This window comes from Triticum aestivum, chromosome 6D, assembly GCF_018294505.1.
Source record: "Triticum aestivum cultivar Chinese Spring chromosome 6D, IWGSC CS RefSeq v2.1, whole genome shotgun sequence".
In the NCBI taxonomy this organism is placed as follows: domain Eukaryota; kingdom Viridiplantae; phylum Streptophyta; class Magnoliopsida; order Poales; family Poaceae; genus Triticum; species Triticum aestivum.
Genome location: NC_057811.1, coordinates 431,488,421 through 431,506,356, shown reverse-complemented (window position 1 = coordinate 431,506,356; position 17,936 = coordinate 431,488,421).

Here is a 17,936-nt window from a genome sequence, read left to right as displayed (position 1 = left end):
TAGAATTTCAAGAAATGTGTTCCACCTAACTGTGCACCGTTGCGAAGGTTCGTTGTTTCGAAGCACCACGTGATGATCGGGTGTGATAGCTTCTAACGTTCGCATACAACGGGTGTAAGCCAGATTTACACATGTAAAACACTTAGGTTGACTTGACGAGCCTGGCATGTACAGACATGGCCTTGGAACACAAGAGACCGAAAGGTCGAACATGAGTCGTATGGTCGATGCGATCAACATGGAGATGTTCACCATTGATGACTAGTCCGTCTCATGTGATGATCAGACACGCCCTATTCGATTCGGATCATGTATCACTTAGATGACTAGAGGGATGTCTATCTGAGTGGGAGTTCATTAAATAATTTGATTAGATGAACTTAATTGTCATGAACTTAGTCTAAAATATCTTTACAATATGTCTTATAGATCAAATGGCCCACGCTAATGTTGCCCTCAACTTCAACGCGTTCCTAGAGAAAACCAAGCTGAAAGACGATGGTAGAAACTATACGGATTGGGTCCGTAACTTGAGGATCATCCTCATAGCTGCCAAGAAAGCATATGTCCTTGAAGCACCGCTAGGTGACGCACCCATTTTCCCAGCAACTCAAGATGTTATGAATGCCTGGCAGTCGCGTAGTGATGATTACTCCCTGGTTCAGTATGGCGTGCTTTACAGCTTAGAACTGGGGCTCCAAAAGCGTTTTGAGCAACACGGAGCATATGAGATGTTTCAAGAGCTGAAAATGGTTTTCCAAGCTCATGCCCGGGTCGAGAGATATGAAGTCTCTGACAAGTTCTACAGTTGTAAGATGGAGGAAAACAGTTCTGTCAGCGAGCATATACTCAAGATGTCTGGGTTGCACAACCGCTTGTCTCAGCTGGGAGTTAATCTTCCAGATGACTTGGTCATTGACATGATCATCCAGTCGCTTCCACCTAGCTACAAGAGCTTTGTGATGAACTACAATATGCAAGGGATGGATAAGTCCATTCCTGAGTCATATTCAATGCTGAAATTAGCGGAGGTGGAAATCAAAAAGGAACATCAAGTGTTGATGGTGAATAAGACCACTAGTTTCAAGAAAGGCAAGGGTAAGAAGAACTTAAAGAAGGACGGCAAGGGAGTTGCCGCGCCCGGTAAGTCAGTTGCCGGGAAGAAGCCAAAGAATGGACCCAAGCCTGAGACTCAGTGCTTTTATTGCAAGGGAAATGGTCACCGGAAACGGAACTGACCCAAGTACTTAGCGGATAAGAAGGGCGGCAACGCCAAAGGTATATATGATATACATGTTATTGATGTGTACCTTACCAGCACTCATAGTAGCTCCTGGGTATTTGATACCGGTGCGGTTGCTCATATTTGTAACTCAAAACAGGAGCTGCGGAATAAGCGGAGACTGGCGAAGGACGAGGTGACGATGCGCGTCGGGAATGTTTCCAAGGTTGATGTGATCGCAATCGGCATGCTACCTCTACATTTACCTTCGGGATTAGTTTTAAACCTCAATAATTGTTATTTAGTGCCAGCTTTGAGCATGAACATTGTATCTAGATCTCGTTTAATGCGAGATGGCTATTCATTTAAATCCGAGAATAATGGTTGTTCTATTTATATGAGAGATATGTTTTATGGTCATGCCCCGCTGGTCAATGGTTTATTTTTATTGAATCTCGAATGTGATGTTACACATATTCATAGTGTGAATGCCAAAAGATGTAAGGTTGATAATGATAGTCCCACATACTTGTGGCACTGCCGCCTTGGTCACATTGGTGTCAAACGCATGAAGAAACTCCATGCAGATGGACTTTTGGAGTCTCTTGATTATGAATCATTTGACACGTGCGAACCATGCCTCATGGGAAAAATGACCAAGACTCCGTTCTCCGGAACAATGGAGCGAGCAGCCAACTTGTTGGAAATCATACATACTGATGTGTGCGGTCCAATGAGCGTTGAGGCTCGTGGTGGCTATCGTTATGTTCTCACCCTCACTGATGACATAAGTAGATATAGCAAAAGGGCCCGTGCGTTGCAACGGGAGAAAAGAATACCACACGCTCTTAATTTACAAAAAAATGGTATATAATCTGAATATTTGCAGCTACGGCCCAAACAAAAATGGTCTTTGCCAACAAAAGCGCAAGTTCAAGATCCACATGTCCTCTATTTAAACACGGCTTGCATGTAGATTTAATACGTACCAAGAAACGGGCAAGTGATCTTCAATTTCATCTCCAATCTTGATTTTGCTGAGATGTTCATCCACAGTCCGGATCAGTACCGATATGAAAGAAAGAAGGATAATGCACTGTTGATTAAGATTGCACCCTAGATACTATTTTTTAATGGTTAACAGGTAAAAATAACATCATATTCAGATTCTATATATTTTTCTAATCAAATTCCATATATAACATGTTAAATTTGGAGTTACGGTTTATAAGATATGAGTATTTTAAAAAACATTTGATATGTACTGCGGGTTTAATGTTAGAAACATCAGGGGGTTTTCTATAAAATAGTATGACAGACTAAGAATACCTATTTATTTTATTAGTAGGTATCTATATTCCATATATAACATGTTAAATTTGGAGTTATGGTTTAGAAGATATGAGTATATTAAAAAGCATTTGATATGTACTGCGGGTTTAATGTTAGAAACATCAGGGGTTTTCTATAAAATAACATGACGGACTAAGAATACCTATTTCTTTTATTAGTAGGTATAGACGGGTATGTCTACTTAATGAAACACAAGTCTGAGACCTTTGAAAAGTTCAAGGAATTTCAGAGCGAGGTAGAGAATCAACGTGACAGGAAAATAAAGTTCTTACGATCAGATCGTGGAGGAGAATACTTGAGTCACGAGTTTGACACGTATTTAAGGAAATGTGGAATTGTTTCACAACTCACGCCGCCTGGAACACCTCAGCGTAATGGTGTGTCCGAACGTCGTAATCGCACTTTATTGGATATGGTGCGATCTATGATGTCTCTTACCGATCTACCGCTATTATTTTGGGGCTATGCTTTAGAGACTGCCGCATTCACTTTAAATAGGGCTCCGTCGAAATCCGTTGAGATGACACCGTATGAATTATGGTTTGGGAAGAAACCTAAGCTGTCGTTTCTAAATGTTTGGGGATGCGATGCTTATGTAAGAAACTTCAACCTGAAAAGCTCGAACCCAAATCGGAAAAATGCGTCTTCATAGCATACCCTAAGGAAACTATTGGGTATACCTTCTACCTCAGATCCGAAGGCAAGATCTTTGTTGCCAAGAATGGATCCTTTCTGGAGAAAGAGTTTCTGTCGAAAGAAGTAAGTGGGAGGAAAGTAGAACTTGACGAGGTACCCCCTCTTGAACCGGAGAGTAGCGCAACTCAGGAAGATGTTTCTGTGGTGCGTGCACTGACTAGAGAGGAAGTTAATGATGATGATCATGAAACTTCGGATCAAGTTGCTAATGAACTTCGTAGGTCCACAAGGACACGTTCCGCACCAGAGTGGTATGGCAACCCTGTCCTGGAAATCATGTTGTTAGACAACGGTGAACCTTCGAACTATGAAGAAGCGACGGTGGGCCCGGATTCCAACAAATGGCTTGAAGCCATGAAATCCGAGATAGGATCCATGTATGAAAACAAAGTATGGACTTTGACAGACTTGCCTGATGATCGGCAAGCCATAGAGAATAAGTGGATCTTTAAGAAGAAGATTGACGCGGATGGTAATGTGACTGTCTATAAGGCTCGGCTTGTCGCTAAGGGTTATCGACAAGTTCAAGGGGTTGACTACGATGAGACCTTCTCACCTGTAGCGAAGCAGAAGTCCGCCCGAATCATGTTAGCAATTGCCGCATTCTATGATTATGAGATATGTCAAATGGACGTCAAAACAGCATTCCCTAACGGTTTCCTTAAGGAAGAATTGTATATGATGCAGCCGGAAGGTTTTGTCGATCCTAAGAATGCTGACAAGGTATGCAAGCTCCAGCGCTCCATCTATGGGCTGGTGCAAGCATCTCGGAGTTGGAACATTTGCTTTAATGAAATGATCAAAGCGTTTGGGTTTATACATACTTATTGAGAAGCCTGTATTTACAAGAAAGTGAGTGGAGCTCTGTAGCATTTCTCATATTGTATGTGGATGACTTACTATTGATGGAAAATGATATAGAACTTTTGGAAAGCATAAAGGCCTAATTGAATAAGTGTTTTTCAGTGAAGGACCTTGGAGAAGCTGCTTACATATTAGGCATCAAGATCTATAGAGATAGATCGAGACGCCTCATTGGTCTTTCACAAAGCACATACCTTGACAAGATATTGAAGAAATTCAATGGATCAATCCAAGAAGGGGTTCTTGCCTGTATTGCAAGGTGTGAGATTGAGCACGGTTCAATGCCCGACCACGGCAGAAGATAGAGAAAAGGTGAGTGTCATCCCCTATGCCTCAGCCATAGGCTCTATTATGTATGCCATGCTGTGTACCAGACCTGATGTGAACCTTGCCATAAGTTTGGTAGGGAGGTACCAAAGTGATCCTGGTATGGAACACTGGACAGTGGTCAAGAATATCTTGAAGTACCTGAAAAGGACCAAGGATATATTTCTCGTTTATGGTGGTGATGAAGAGCTCGTCGTAAAGGGTTACGTCGATGCTAGCTTCGACACAGATCTGGATGACTCCAAGTCACAAACCGGATATGTGTACATTTTGAATGGTGGGGCAGTCAGCTGATGCAGTTGCAAGCAAAGCGTCGTGGCGGCATCTACATGTGAAGCGGAGTACATAGCTTCCTGGGAGGCAGCACAGGAAGCAGTCTGGATGAAGGAGTTCATCACCGACCTAGGAGTTATTCCCAATGCGTTGGGCCCGATGACTCTCTTCTGTGACAACACTGGAGCTATTGCCCTTGCGAAGGAGCCCAGGTTTCACAAGAAGACCAGGCACATCAAGCGTCGCTTCAACTCCATTCGTGAATATATTCAAGATGGAGACATAGATATTTGTAAAGTGCATACGGATCTGAATGTCGCAGATCCGTTGACTAAACCTCTTCCACGAGCAAAACATGATCAACACCAGAACTCTATGGGTGTTCGACTCATCACAATATAACTAGATTATTGACTCTAGTGCAAGTGGGAGACTGTTGGAAATATGCCCTAGAGGCAATAATAAAATAGTTATTATTATATTTCCTTGTTCATGATAATTGTCTATTGTTCATGCTATAATTGCATTAACCGGAAACCGTAATACATGTGTGAATACATAGACTACAACATGTCCCTAGTAAGCCTCTAGTTGACTAGCTCGTTGATCAATAGATGGTTGTGGTTTCCTGACCATGGACATTGGATGTCGTTGATAACGGGATCACATCATTAGGAGAATGATGTGATGGACAAGACCCAATCCTAAGCATAGCACAAGATCGTGTAGTTCGTTTGCTAAGAGCTTTTCTAATGTCAAGTATCATTTCCTTAGACCATGAGATTGTGCAACTCCCGGATACCGTAGGAATGCTTTGGGTGTATCAAACGTCACAACATAACTGGGTGGCTATAAAGGTGCACTACAGGTATCTCCGAAAGTGTCTGTTGGGTTGGCACGGATCAAGACTGGGATTTGTCACTCCGTATGACGGAGAGGTATCTCTGGGCCCACTCGGTAATGCATCATCATAATGAGCTCAATGTGACTAAGGAGTTAGCCACGGGATCATGCGTTACGGAACGAGTAAAGAGACTTGCCGGTAACGAGATTGAACGAGGTATGGGGATACCGACGATCGAATCTCGGGCAAGTAACATACCGATAGACAAAGGGAATTGTATACGGATTAATTGAATCCCCGACATCATGGTTCATCCGATGAGATCATCGTGGAACATGTGGGAGCCAACATGGGTATCCAGATCCCGCTGTTGGTTATTGGCCGGAGAGATGTCTTGGTGATGTCTGCATGGTTCCCGAATCCGTAGGGTCTACACACTTAAAGTTCGGTGACGCTAGAGTTGTTATGGGAAATTGTATGTGGTTACCGAAGGTTGTTAGGAGTCCCGGATGAGATCCCGGACGTCACGAGGAGTTCCGGAGGTGAAGATTTATATATGGGAAGTCCAGTTTCAGTCGCCGGAATGGTTTCGAGGGTTATCGGTATTGTACCGGGACCACCGAAAGGTTTCTGGGGGTCCACCGGGTGGGGCCACCTGCCCCGGGGGACTTAATGGGCTGAATATGGGAGGGAACCAGCCCCCTAGTGGGCTGGTGCGCCCCCTCCAAGGGCCCAAGGCGCCTAGGGTTGGAAACCCTAGGGGAGGGGGCGCCTCCCACCTTGCTTGGGGGGCAAGTCTCCCCCCTGGCCGCCGCCGCCCCTCTAGATGCATGTAGGGGGTCGGCCCCCTCTTCCCTTCCCCCTATAAATAGTGGGGGGTGGGAGGGCAGCCGCACCCCTTCCCCTGGCGGAGCCCCTCCCTCCTCCAACACCCCTCCTCCTCCGTAGTGCTTGGCGAAGCCCTGCAGGAGGACCGCAAGCTCCACCACCACGCCGTCGTGCTGCCGGAGCTCTCCCTCAACTTCTCCTCTCCCCTTGCTGGATCAAGAAGGAGGAGACGTCCCGGGCTATACGTGTGTTGAACGCGGAGGCGCCGTCCGTTCGGCGCTAGATCGGATCTTCCGCGATTTGAATCGTCGCGAGTACGACTCCATCAACCGCGTTGTTGTAACGCTTCCGCTTAGCGATTTTCAAGGGTATGAAGATGCACTCCCTCTCTCTCTCGTTGCTAGTATCTCCTAGATTGATCTTGGTGACACGTAGAAACTTTCGAAATATTACTACGTTCCCCAACATATATCTACATCAATTAGATGCCCTTTTCTGTTGTCTGTGGAGATTAATTTTGTCGCAGCCGAAGTCAATTTTTGTGGACATTGTTAGTGCGAATTTTGTTCAGGATTGCACCGCTACAGTATTGGGATTTTGAAAAGCCAAAAGAAAAACATTTATGTACCACACCTCTTCAGGGGCCTCGAAGCAGACTTTAGCATTATGGAGAAGCGGGGGTTTGGAGGCGCTGCAGAAGTTTTGGCAGTATGGACGGGGAGCAGCGTGTCAGAGAAGGTGCAGGAGAAGAGGGAGAAGTGTTGGGGTGGAGGGGGGTGATCCATTTCTGAGGAGTTAAGCCCATGTTTAAGGCCCAAAATACGTTGACTTCTCTCCTTTGGGGGTCCTCCTATTCCAAAAAACATCTCTCAGTGCAACAAAAGTGTCTGTTTAAAAAAATGCAACAAAGTGTGGGATAAACGGACATGGACTGGTCCACGGGCCGATTTTTCTGTGGCATGTGTTCCTTGATATCTTCAATTTGATGGTTTTCGTTCGGGTCTTTTGGGGTTTTTATTTTGGTTGTAATTTTTAAAATATTTTTTTAGAATTTTCTTATGAAATATGTAAGCATTATTTATTAAATGATGATTTTTATAAATGCATATATTTTAAAAATATGATAACACTTTTTATTAAATTTGAGAACAATTTTTAATATTTCATGAGTGATTCTTAAATTCATGAATATTTTAAATTCCGTGCCCATTTTTTAAAAAGTTACGAACGTTTATTTGTATATGTCATTATTTAAAATTCCTATAAACTTTATATTAAACTTTATATTGTTAAAATCAATCAAAGTAATCCAAAACTATCTTTTAAGGATAATCGGCGGAAACCCCGGAAAGAAGAAGAAAGAAAATCAGGAGGGAATTGCATCATGCGGCACAAGAAGCTCCCTCGTGATTTTATAACTTTATATTGTTTGGTTAATGTTCATACCACTCATGTCCAACATATTTCTCTGGAGTATATCTACATCAATTAGATGCCCTTTTTTCTGTGGAGATTAATCTTGTCGCGACCGAAGTCAATTTTTGTGGACATTGTTAGTGCGAATTTTGTTCATAGTTGCATCCCTAGGGTATTAGAGTTTTGAAAAGCCAAAAAAAAAACATTTCCTGTACCACACCTCTTTAGGGGTCTCGAAGCAGACTTTAGCATTCAATGGAGCTGATAGCCATGTACTCACATGCACATGTACGATGCATTTTCCTAGATATTGTTTTAACTTATATGGAGTATGTCCCAAATTATGTTGAGATTATGTTGTCTTTGTCGTGGTTATTGTGTCCACGAGAACCAACACCACGAGTCTCCGTTTTTTGGTCTCGTGGATCGAGGGCCCTAAGCAGTCATGTTATTGTCCAGTGCATTAGCCCATTTGGGCGGTGTGGTGGTGAAGGTAAGTAAACATGAACATAAGTTGGGTCGGGCCCGGCTTGAAAAAACCCGAACCCCTTCATGGCAAACCCAAGCTTGGTCTGAAGCCTGCAAATGTTCCTTTTCTCAAGCCCGAGATCGAATAGAACGTTGTGTTTAGGTGTGCATGCGTGTAAGCCCAGCCTGGAAATCTGGATACTGAAGCCCGAGCCCTTCCGAGCTCACTTTTGAGCTGCAAAAGAAACACGGCCCGGTTTTGGGTTTTTTCGGACCGGGGTGCCTATGATCGGGTTAGTGTCAAGTATGCTTTGCGCAGTTGTTCTCACGTTTTAGCTACCGAGTATGAGCCTCCACAATAGCAATACACCTCGCGGTGATACACACGCACAGCCCTCCCACGCGCCCCCGCACCCACGCCGGCGGCCACTCCGGCCCCGGCGTCCACCAGCCTTGGCGCAAGCCGCTCCGGCCCGCCGACCAACACTAGCCATGGCCTCCCCCCTTCCTCCGCCGTCGGTCGTTCGCGTGAGGTCTGCTGGCTGGAGTCGAGCCCGTCGTCGGCCGGCTATCCGCTGACCTCCTACCGACAGGCGCTCTGCCGGACGGCCGCACCGTCCCCGCCCGTCTCCCCTCTGGCCCTGAGCCCCCCACCTTCTTCGACGGACCCCTCTCCGCCGCCCGCCCGCCCCTCCATCCAGTCCGAGATCTACCGGCCTATGGAGGACGCGTCGGCGCTGCGGGACGACTGGCAGATGGCGCAGGGCCGAAAGCGGCCGCGTCAGCCATGTACTCACATGCACATGTACGATGCATTTTCCTAGATATTGTTTTAACTTATATGGAGTATGTCCCAAATTATGTTGAGATTATGTTGTCTTTGTCGTGGTTATTGTGTCCACGAGAACCAACACCACGAGTCTCCTTTTTTGGTCTCGTGGATCGAGGGCCCTAAGCAGTCATGTTATTGTCCAGTGCATTAGCCCATTTGGGCGGTGTGGTGGTGAAGGTAAGTAAACATGAACATAAGTTGGGTCGGGCCCGGCTTGAAAAAACCCGAACCCCTTCATGGCAAACCCAAGCTTGGTCTGAAGCCTGCAAATGTTCCTTTTCTCAAGCCCGAGATCGAATAGAACGTTGTGTTTAGGTGTGCATGCGTGTAAGCCCAGCCTGGAAATCTGGATACTGAAGCCCGAGCCCTTCCGAGCTCACTTTTGAGCTGCAAAAGAAACACGGCCCGGTTTTGGGTTTTTTCGGACCGGGGTGCCTATGATCGGGTTAGTGTCAAGTATGCTTTGCGCAGTTGTTCTCATGTTTTAGCTACCGAGTATGAGCCTCCACAATAGCAATACACCTCGCGGTGATACACACGCACAGCCCTCCAACGCGCCCCCGCACCCACGCCGGCGGCCACTCCGGCCCCGGCGTCCACCAGCCTCGGCGCAGGCCGCTCCGGCCCGCCGACCACCACTAGCCATGGCCTCCCTCCTTCCTCCGCCGTCGGTCGTTCGCGCGAGGTTCGCTGGCTGGAGTCGAGCCCGTCGTCGGCCGGCTCTCCGCCGACCTCCTACCGACAGGCGCTCTGCCGGACGGCCGCACCGTCCCCGCCCGTCTCCCCTCTGGCCCTGAGCCCCCCACCTTCTTTGACGGACCCCTCTCCGCCGCCCGCCCGCCCCTCCATCCAGTCCGAGATCTACCGGCCTATGGAGGACGCGCCGGCGCTGCGGGACGACTGGCAGATGGCGCAGGGCCGAAAGCGGCCGCGTCAGCGCCCCCCCCCCCCCGCCGCCGCCCGCGTCGCGGCCCTGGTGAGCTCCCGCGCTGCTTCAGCACGACGCACCCCCGCTCCGAGTGCCGGCGCGACATATGTTGCGCGCGCTGCCGTTTCTTTGGCCACAAGGCCAAGGACTGCACCGCCCAGCTCTCCTGTGCCTCGTCCTCGTCCGGTGGCTCGGTCCCTCCTCCGCAGCGCTACCGTCTCCTGCCGCACGCCGATGACTCTGGCCGTGCCCCGTCCCCGCCCAACACCAACCCCCGCGCTCTCCGGGTCGGCGGCGACCACGCTCTCTTCCTCCAGTCTGCCAACGCCCGCGTCCTCCGGGCAGGCAACCACGGCGCCACTGGCCCCCTCCTCCGACCTGGCGGCCACCACAAGCTCCAGCTTCGACCTGCCTTCACCCGCGTCCTCCGGGCCGGCAGCGTCCCTCCGCTCAAGCTCGGACCTCCCGTCGTCCGCGCCCTCCAGGCTTGTTTCGCCGGCGGGCTCCTCCTCCTCCAGGAACACTCCCCTCTCCGGACACCCCGCCCGTAGGCCAGCGGCGGCTATCTGCTACCACCCCCGCTCTGAGGAGATGATCGCCGCCGAGCGCGCTCTCGTCGCCACGGTAGCTGGATGCCGCTCGGGCATCTACCCTGATGAGGTCGCCGACACCCTTCGTGCCCAGTTCGAGCTTGCTGATGGTGACTTCTCGGTGCACCTCCACGCTCCGGAAGATTTCCTCATTCGCTTCCCCACCATCGCCATTCGAGGCCGCGTCGCCGCCTCGCCCGTCCGCACCCCTCGGTTCCGGCATCTTCTACACCCCTGGGGCAGGACCGCGGGCTCCGAGCCGGTTCGTGCCCTGTTCCTCCTCTCCCTGGAGCTCTACGAGATTCCCGACCACGCCTGGCATCGCTCCTCCGCCGAGTTCGTCCTCTCCCCGTTCTGCAAAGGTCGAGGACCTCGCGCCGGAGACGCGCAGCATGTCGGACATGTCAACTTTCAGGCTCACGGCCTGGACCACGAACCCTGATGGCATCCCGCGTGAAGGAAATATGCCCTAGAGGCAATAATAAAGTTATTATTTATTTCCTTATATCATGATAAATTTTTATTATTCATGCTAGAATTGTATTAACCGGAAACATGATACATGTGTGAATACATAGACAAACAGAGTGTCACTAGTATGCCTCTACTTGACTAGCTCGTTAATCAAAGATGGTTATGTTTCCTAGCCATAGACAAAGAGTTGCCATTTGATTAACGGGATCACATCATTAGGAGAATGATGTGATTGACTTGACCCATTCCGTTAGCTTAGCACTTGATCGTTTAGTATGTTGCTTTGCTTTCTTCATGACTTATACATGTTCCTATGACTATGAGATTATGCAACTCCCGTTTACCGGAGGAACACTTTGTGTGCTACCAAACGTCACAACATAACTGGGTGATTATAAAGGTGCTCTACAGGTGTCTCCGAAGGTACTTGTTGGGTTGGCGTATTTCGAGATTAGGATTTGTCACTCCGATTGTCGGAGAGGTATCTCTGGGCCCACTCGGTAATGCACATCACTTAAGCCTTGCAAGCATTGCAACTAATGAGTTAGTTGCGGGATGATGTTATGGAACGAGTAAGGAGACTTGCCGGTAACGAGATTGAACTAGGTATTGATCGAATCTCGGGCAAGTAACATACCGATGACAAAGGGAACAACGTATGTTGTTATGCGGTTTGACCGATAAAGATCTTCGTAGAATATGTGGGAGCCAATATGAGCATCCAGGTTCCGCTATTGGTTATTGACCGGAGACGTGTCTCGGTCATGTCTACATAGTTCTCGAACCCGTAGGGTCCGCATGCTTAAAGTTCGATGATGGTTATATTATGAGTTTATGTGTTTTGATGTACCGAAGGTAGTTCGGAGTCCCGGATGTGATCATGGACATGACGAGGAGTCTCGAAATGGTTGAGACATGAAGATTGATATATTGGACGACTATATTCGGACACCGGAATGGTTCCGGGGGTTATCGGATATATACCAGAGTACCGGGGGGTTACCGGAACCCCCCCAGAGGTTATTGGGCCTCATGGGCCCAAGTGGTGGAAGAGGAGAGGCGGCCAAGGGGCAGCCGCACGCCCCTGCCCCCCAAGTCCGAATTGGACAAGGAGGGGGGGCGGCGCCCCCCCCTTTCCTTTCCCCCTCTCTCTCCTTCCCTCTCCTCTCCTACTCCAACATGGAAGGGGGGAGTCCTACCCCCGGTAGGAGTAGGACTCCTCATGGGGCGCGCAAGGGTGGCCGGCCCCCTCCCCCTCCTCCACTCCTTTATATACGGGGAGGGAGGCACCCCCTAGAGACACAACAATTGATCCCTTGGATCTCTTAGCCGTGTGCGGTGCCCCCTTCCACCATAATCCACCTCGGTCATATCGTAGCGGTGCTTAGGCGAAGCCCTGTGTCGGTAGAACATCATCATCGTCACCACGCCGTCGTGTTGACGGAACTCTCCCTCAAAGCTCGGCTGGATCGGAGTTCGAGGGACGTCATCGAGTTGAACGTGTGCTGAACTCGGAGGTGCCGTGCGTTCGGTACTTGATCGGTCGGATCGTGAAGAGGTACGACTACATCAACCGCGTTGTGCAAACGCTTCCGCTTTCGGTCTACGAGGGTACGTGGACACACTCTCCCCTCTCGTTGCTATGCATCACCATGATCTTGCGTGTGCGTAGGATTTTTTTGAAACTACTACGTTTCCCAACAGTGGCATCCGAGCCTGGTTTTATGCGTTGATGTTATATGCACGAGTAGAACACAAGTGAGTTGTGGGCGATACAAGTCATACTGCTTACCAGCATGTCATACTTTGGTTCGGCGGTATTGCTGGATGAAGCAGCCCGGACCGACATTACGCGTACGCTTACGCGAGACTGGTTCTACCGACGTGCTTTGCACACAGGTGGCTGGCGGGTGTCAGTTTCACCAACTTTAGTTGTACCGAGTGTGGCTACGCCCGGTCCTTGAGAAGGTTAAAACAGCACTAACTTGACGAACTATCGTTGTGGTTTTGATGCGTAGGTAAGAACGGTTCTTGCTCAGCCCGTAGCAGCCACGTAAAACTTGCAACAACAAAGTAGAGCGTGTCTAACTTGTTTTTGCAGGGCATGTTGTGATGTGATACGGTCAAGGCATGATGCTATATTTTATTGTATGAGATGATCATGTTTTGTAACCAAGTTATCGGCAACTGGCAGGAGCCATATGGTTGTCGCTTTATTGTATGCAATGCAATCGCCCTGTAATTGCTTTACTTTATCACTAAGTGGTAGCGATAGTCGTAGAAGCAATAGTTGGGGAGACGACAACGATGCTACGATGGAGATCAAGGTGTCGCGCCGGTGACGATGGTGATCATGATGGTGCTTCGGAGATGGAGATCACAAGCACAAGATGATGATGGCCATATCATATCACTTATATTGATTGCATGTGATGTTTATCTTTTATGCATCTTATCTTGCTTTGATTGACGGTAGCATTATAAGATGATCTCTCACAAAATTTCAAGATAAAAGTGTTCTCCCTGAGTATGCACCGTTGCCAAAGTTCGTCGTGCCCAGACACCACATGATGATCGGGTGTGATAAGCTCTACGTCCATCTACAACGGGTGCAAGCCAGTTTTGCACACGCAGAATACTCAGGTTAAACTTGACGAGCCTAGCATATGTAGATATGGCCTCGGAACACTGGAGACCGAAAGGTCGAGCGTGAATCATATAGTAGATATGATCAACATAGTGATGTTCACCATTGAAAACTACTCCATCTCACGTGATGATCGGACATGGTTTAGTTGATTTGGATCACGTGATCACTTAGATGATTAGAGGGATGTCTATCTAAGTGGGAGTTCTTAAGTAATATGATTAATTGAACTTTAATTTATCATGAACTTAGTCCTGATAATATTTTGCAAATAATGTTGTAGATCAATAGCTCGCGTTGTTGCTTCCCTATGTTTTATATGTGTTCCTAGAGACACTACTAGAAAAAGGCCTACTAGTGGCGCACCAGTTTTGCCTACTAATGGCGCACTACTGGTGCGCCACTAGTACCACGCCACTAGTATTTTTTACTAATGGCGCACCACTGGTGCGCCATTAGTATCTGGTATACTAATGGCGCACCACTAGTGCGCCATTAGTATAGGCCACGGTGCGCCATTACTATCTGACTTAGTAATGGCGCACCACATAGAAGTGCGCCATTAGTAACAATTTTTTTCAAATATTTTTTCAGAAATATTTTTTTCAATTTTTTTTGTTTTTTTCTTAATCTCGGGTCACTATGGCTTAATCTCGGGTCAATATGCTTAATCTCAAGTCAAATCGCACTAAGTCGTCAAACTTCCCGGAAGGTCACCCATCCTCACACTACTCCAGCCCGAGCACGCTTAACTTCGCAGTTCTATCCAACCCCAGCACCACCTCACTTAACAGCCACTTGTTGATATATATATCATATCAATCCTATTAAACCTTGTTGATGTCTAGGACTTTGTTCATATTCATGAGTATGATGAAATTTTGAAAAATATTTCAAACTTCCCTGTCATATTACGAATCATTTTTTCAAAAAAAATTCAAAACCAATATTTTTTTCTGTTACTAGTGGCGCACCTGGCAAACGGTGCGCCACTAGTAAGTTTGAATTTTTTTGAATTTTTTTGCCTCTAGATCTTGAAAGCCCCGTATCTTTTTTTCTGTTAGGTTTTTGAGGATTTTGAAAATGTTTAACGGGGTTCCCCCGGTTAAATTCGGATGTAACTTTTCGAGTAGATGATTTTTCATATATAAAACTTTTTAATCCGAGTTCGTATGCAAAAGTTATGTCCATTTTACAAATTCCAGAGAGATTTTGCAAATAAAGTCAAAATTCATATTTGTAAATTTTCCCAACAACTAGACCACATATCACATGGGAAACTTATTTTCTTTTATTTTTTGACATTTCCATCATTTTCTTTTTTTTTTAACTGAAAAGGCGGTCCAGGGGGTGCATTCGGTGGAATGGGCCAAGTTACTAATGGCGCCATTAGTAGTTGAACTAGTAATGGCGCACCACCCCCACCATGCGCCATTAGTAGTTTTTCAAAAAAAATTGAAACAAAATTTGTAACAAAATTACTAATGGCGCACCGTGTGAGTGGTGCGCCATTACTAGTTCAACTAGTAAATTACTAGTTCAACTAGTAATGGCGCACCGTGGGATGGTGCGCCATTACTAGTTGAACTAGTAATGGCGCACCATCCCACGGTGGGCCATTAGTAGTTTAAAAAATAAAAATAAAAAAATTTGAAACATAATTACTAATGGCGCACCGTGGGAGTGGTGGGCCATTACTAGTTGAACTAGTAATGGCGCACCATCCCACGGTGCGCCATTAGTAGTTTTGAAAAAATTAAAAAAAATTTACTAATGGCGCACCGTGGATGTGGTGTGCCATTAGTGTGCAAATACTAATGGCGCACCAACACATGGTGCGCCATTAGTATTTAGTAATGGCGCACCACATGTACAGTGCGCCATTAGTGTCCATATTGGCTATAGCTGTTTTTGTAGTAGTGAGAAAACTAAGTTGAAAGATGATAGTAGCAATGATGCGGACTGGGTCCGTGATCTGAGGTTTATCCTCATTGCTGCACAGAAGAATTATGTCCTTGATGCACCGCTAGATGACAGACCTATTGCAGGAGCAGATGCAGACGTTATGAACGTTTGGCTAGCTCAATATGATGACTACTTGATAGTTTAGTGCACCATGCTTAACGGCTTAGAATCGGGACTTCAAAGACGTTTTGGACGTCATGGACCATATGAGATGTTCCAGGAGTTGAAGTTAATATTTCAAGCAAATACCCGAGTTGAGAGATATGAAGTCTCCAACAAGTTCTATAGCTAAAAGATGGAGGATAATAGCTCAAGCAGTGAGCATGTGCTCAGATTGTCTGGTACTACAATCGCTTGAATCAAGTGGGAGTTAATCTTCCAGATAAAATAGTGATTGACGGAATTCTCTAGTCACCATCACCAAGTTAGTAGAACTTCGTGATGAACTCTAATATGCAAGGGATAACGGAAACGATTCCCAAGCACTTCGTGATGCTGAAATCAACGAAGGTAGAAATCAAGAAAAACATCAAGTGCTGATGGTTGACAAGACCACTAGTTTCTAGAAAAGGGAAAAGGGAAGAAGGGGAACTTCAAGAAGAACGGCAAGCAAGTTGCAACTCAAGTGAAGAAACCCAAGTCTGGACCTAAGCCTGAGACTGAGTGCTTCTACTGCAAGCAGACTGGTCACTGGAAGCGGAACTGCCCCAAGTATTTAGCGGATAAGAAGGATGGCAAGGTGAACAAAGGTATATGTGATATACATGTTATTGATGTGTACCTTACCAGAGCTCACAGTAGCACCTGGGTATTTGATATTGGTTCTGTTGCTAATATTTGCAACTCGAAACAGGGGCTACGGATTAAGCGGACACTGGCTAAGGACGAGGTAATGATGCGCGTGGGAAACGGTTCCAAAGTCGATGTGACCGCCGTCGGCACACTACCTCTACATCTACCTTCGGGATTAGTATTAGACCTAAAATTGTTATTTGGTGCCAGCGTTGAGCATGAACATTATATCTGGATCTTGTTTGATGCGAGACGGTTATTCATTTAAATCAGAGAATAATGGTTGTTCTATTTATATGAGTAATATCTTTTATGGTCATGCACCCTTGAAGAGTTGTCTATTTTTGACGAGTCTCGATAGTAGTGATACACATATTCATAATGTTGAAGCCAAAAGATGCAGAGTTGATAATGATAGTGCAACTTATTTGTGCCACTGCCGTTTGGGTCATATTGGTGTAAAGCGCATGAAGAAACTCCATACTGATGGACTTTTGGAATCACTTGATTATGAATCACTTGGTACTTGCGAACCATGCCTCATGGGCAAGATGACTAAAACGCCGTTCTCCGGAACTATGGAGCGAGCAACTGATTTATTGGAGATCATACATACTGATGTATGTGGTCCAATGAATGTTGAGGCTCGCGGCGGGTATCGTTATTTTCTCACCTTCATAGATGATTTAAGCAGATATGGGTATATCTACTTAATGAAACATAAGTCTGAAACATTTGAAAAGTTCAAAGAATTTCATAGGGGAGTTGAAAATCATCGTAACAAGAAAATAAAGTTTCTACGATCTGATCGTGGAGGAGAATATTTGAGTTACGAGTTTGGTCTACATTTGAAACAATGCGGAATAGTTTCGCAACTCACGCCACCCGGAACACCACAGCGTAATGGTGTGTCCGAACATTGTAATCGTACTTTACTAGATATGGTGCGATCTATGATGTCTCTTACTGATTTACCGCTATTGTTTTGGGGTTATGCTTTAGAGACGGCCGCATTCACGTTAAATAGGGCACCATGAAAATCCGTTGAGACGACGCCTTATGAACTGTGGTTTGGAAAGAAACCAAAGTTGTCGTTTCTTAAAGTTTGGGGCTGCGATGCTTATGTGAAAAAGCTTCAACCTGATAAGCTCGAACCCAAGTCGGAGGAATGTGTCTTCATAGGATACCCAAAGGAAACTGTTGGGTACACCTTCTATCACATATCCGAAGGCAAGACATTCGTTGCCAAGAATGGATCCTTTCTAGAGAAGGAGTTTCTCTCTCGAAAGAAGTGAGTGGGAGGAAAGTAGAACTTGATGAGGTAATTGTACCTGCTCCATTATTGGAAAGTTGTTCATCACAGAAACCGGTTCCTGTGACGTCTATACCAATTAATGAGGAAGTTAATGATGATGAT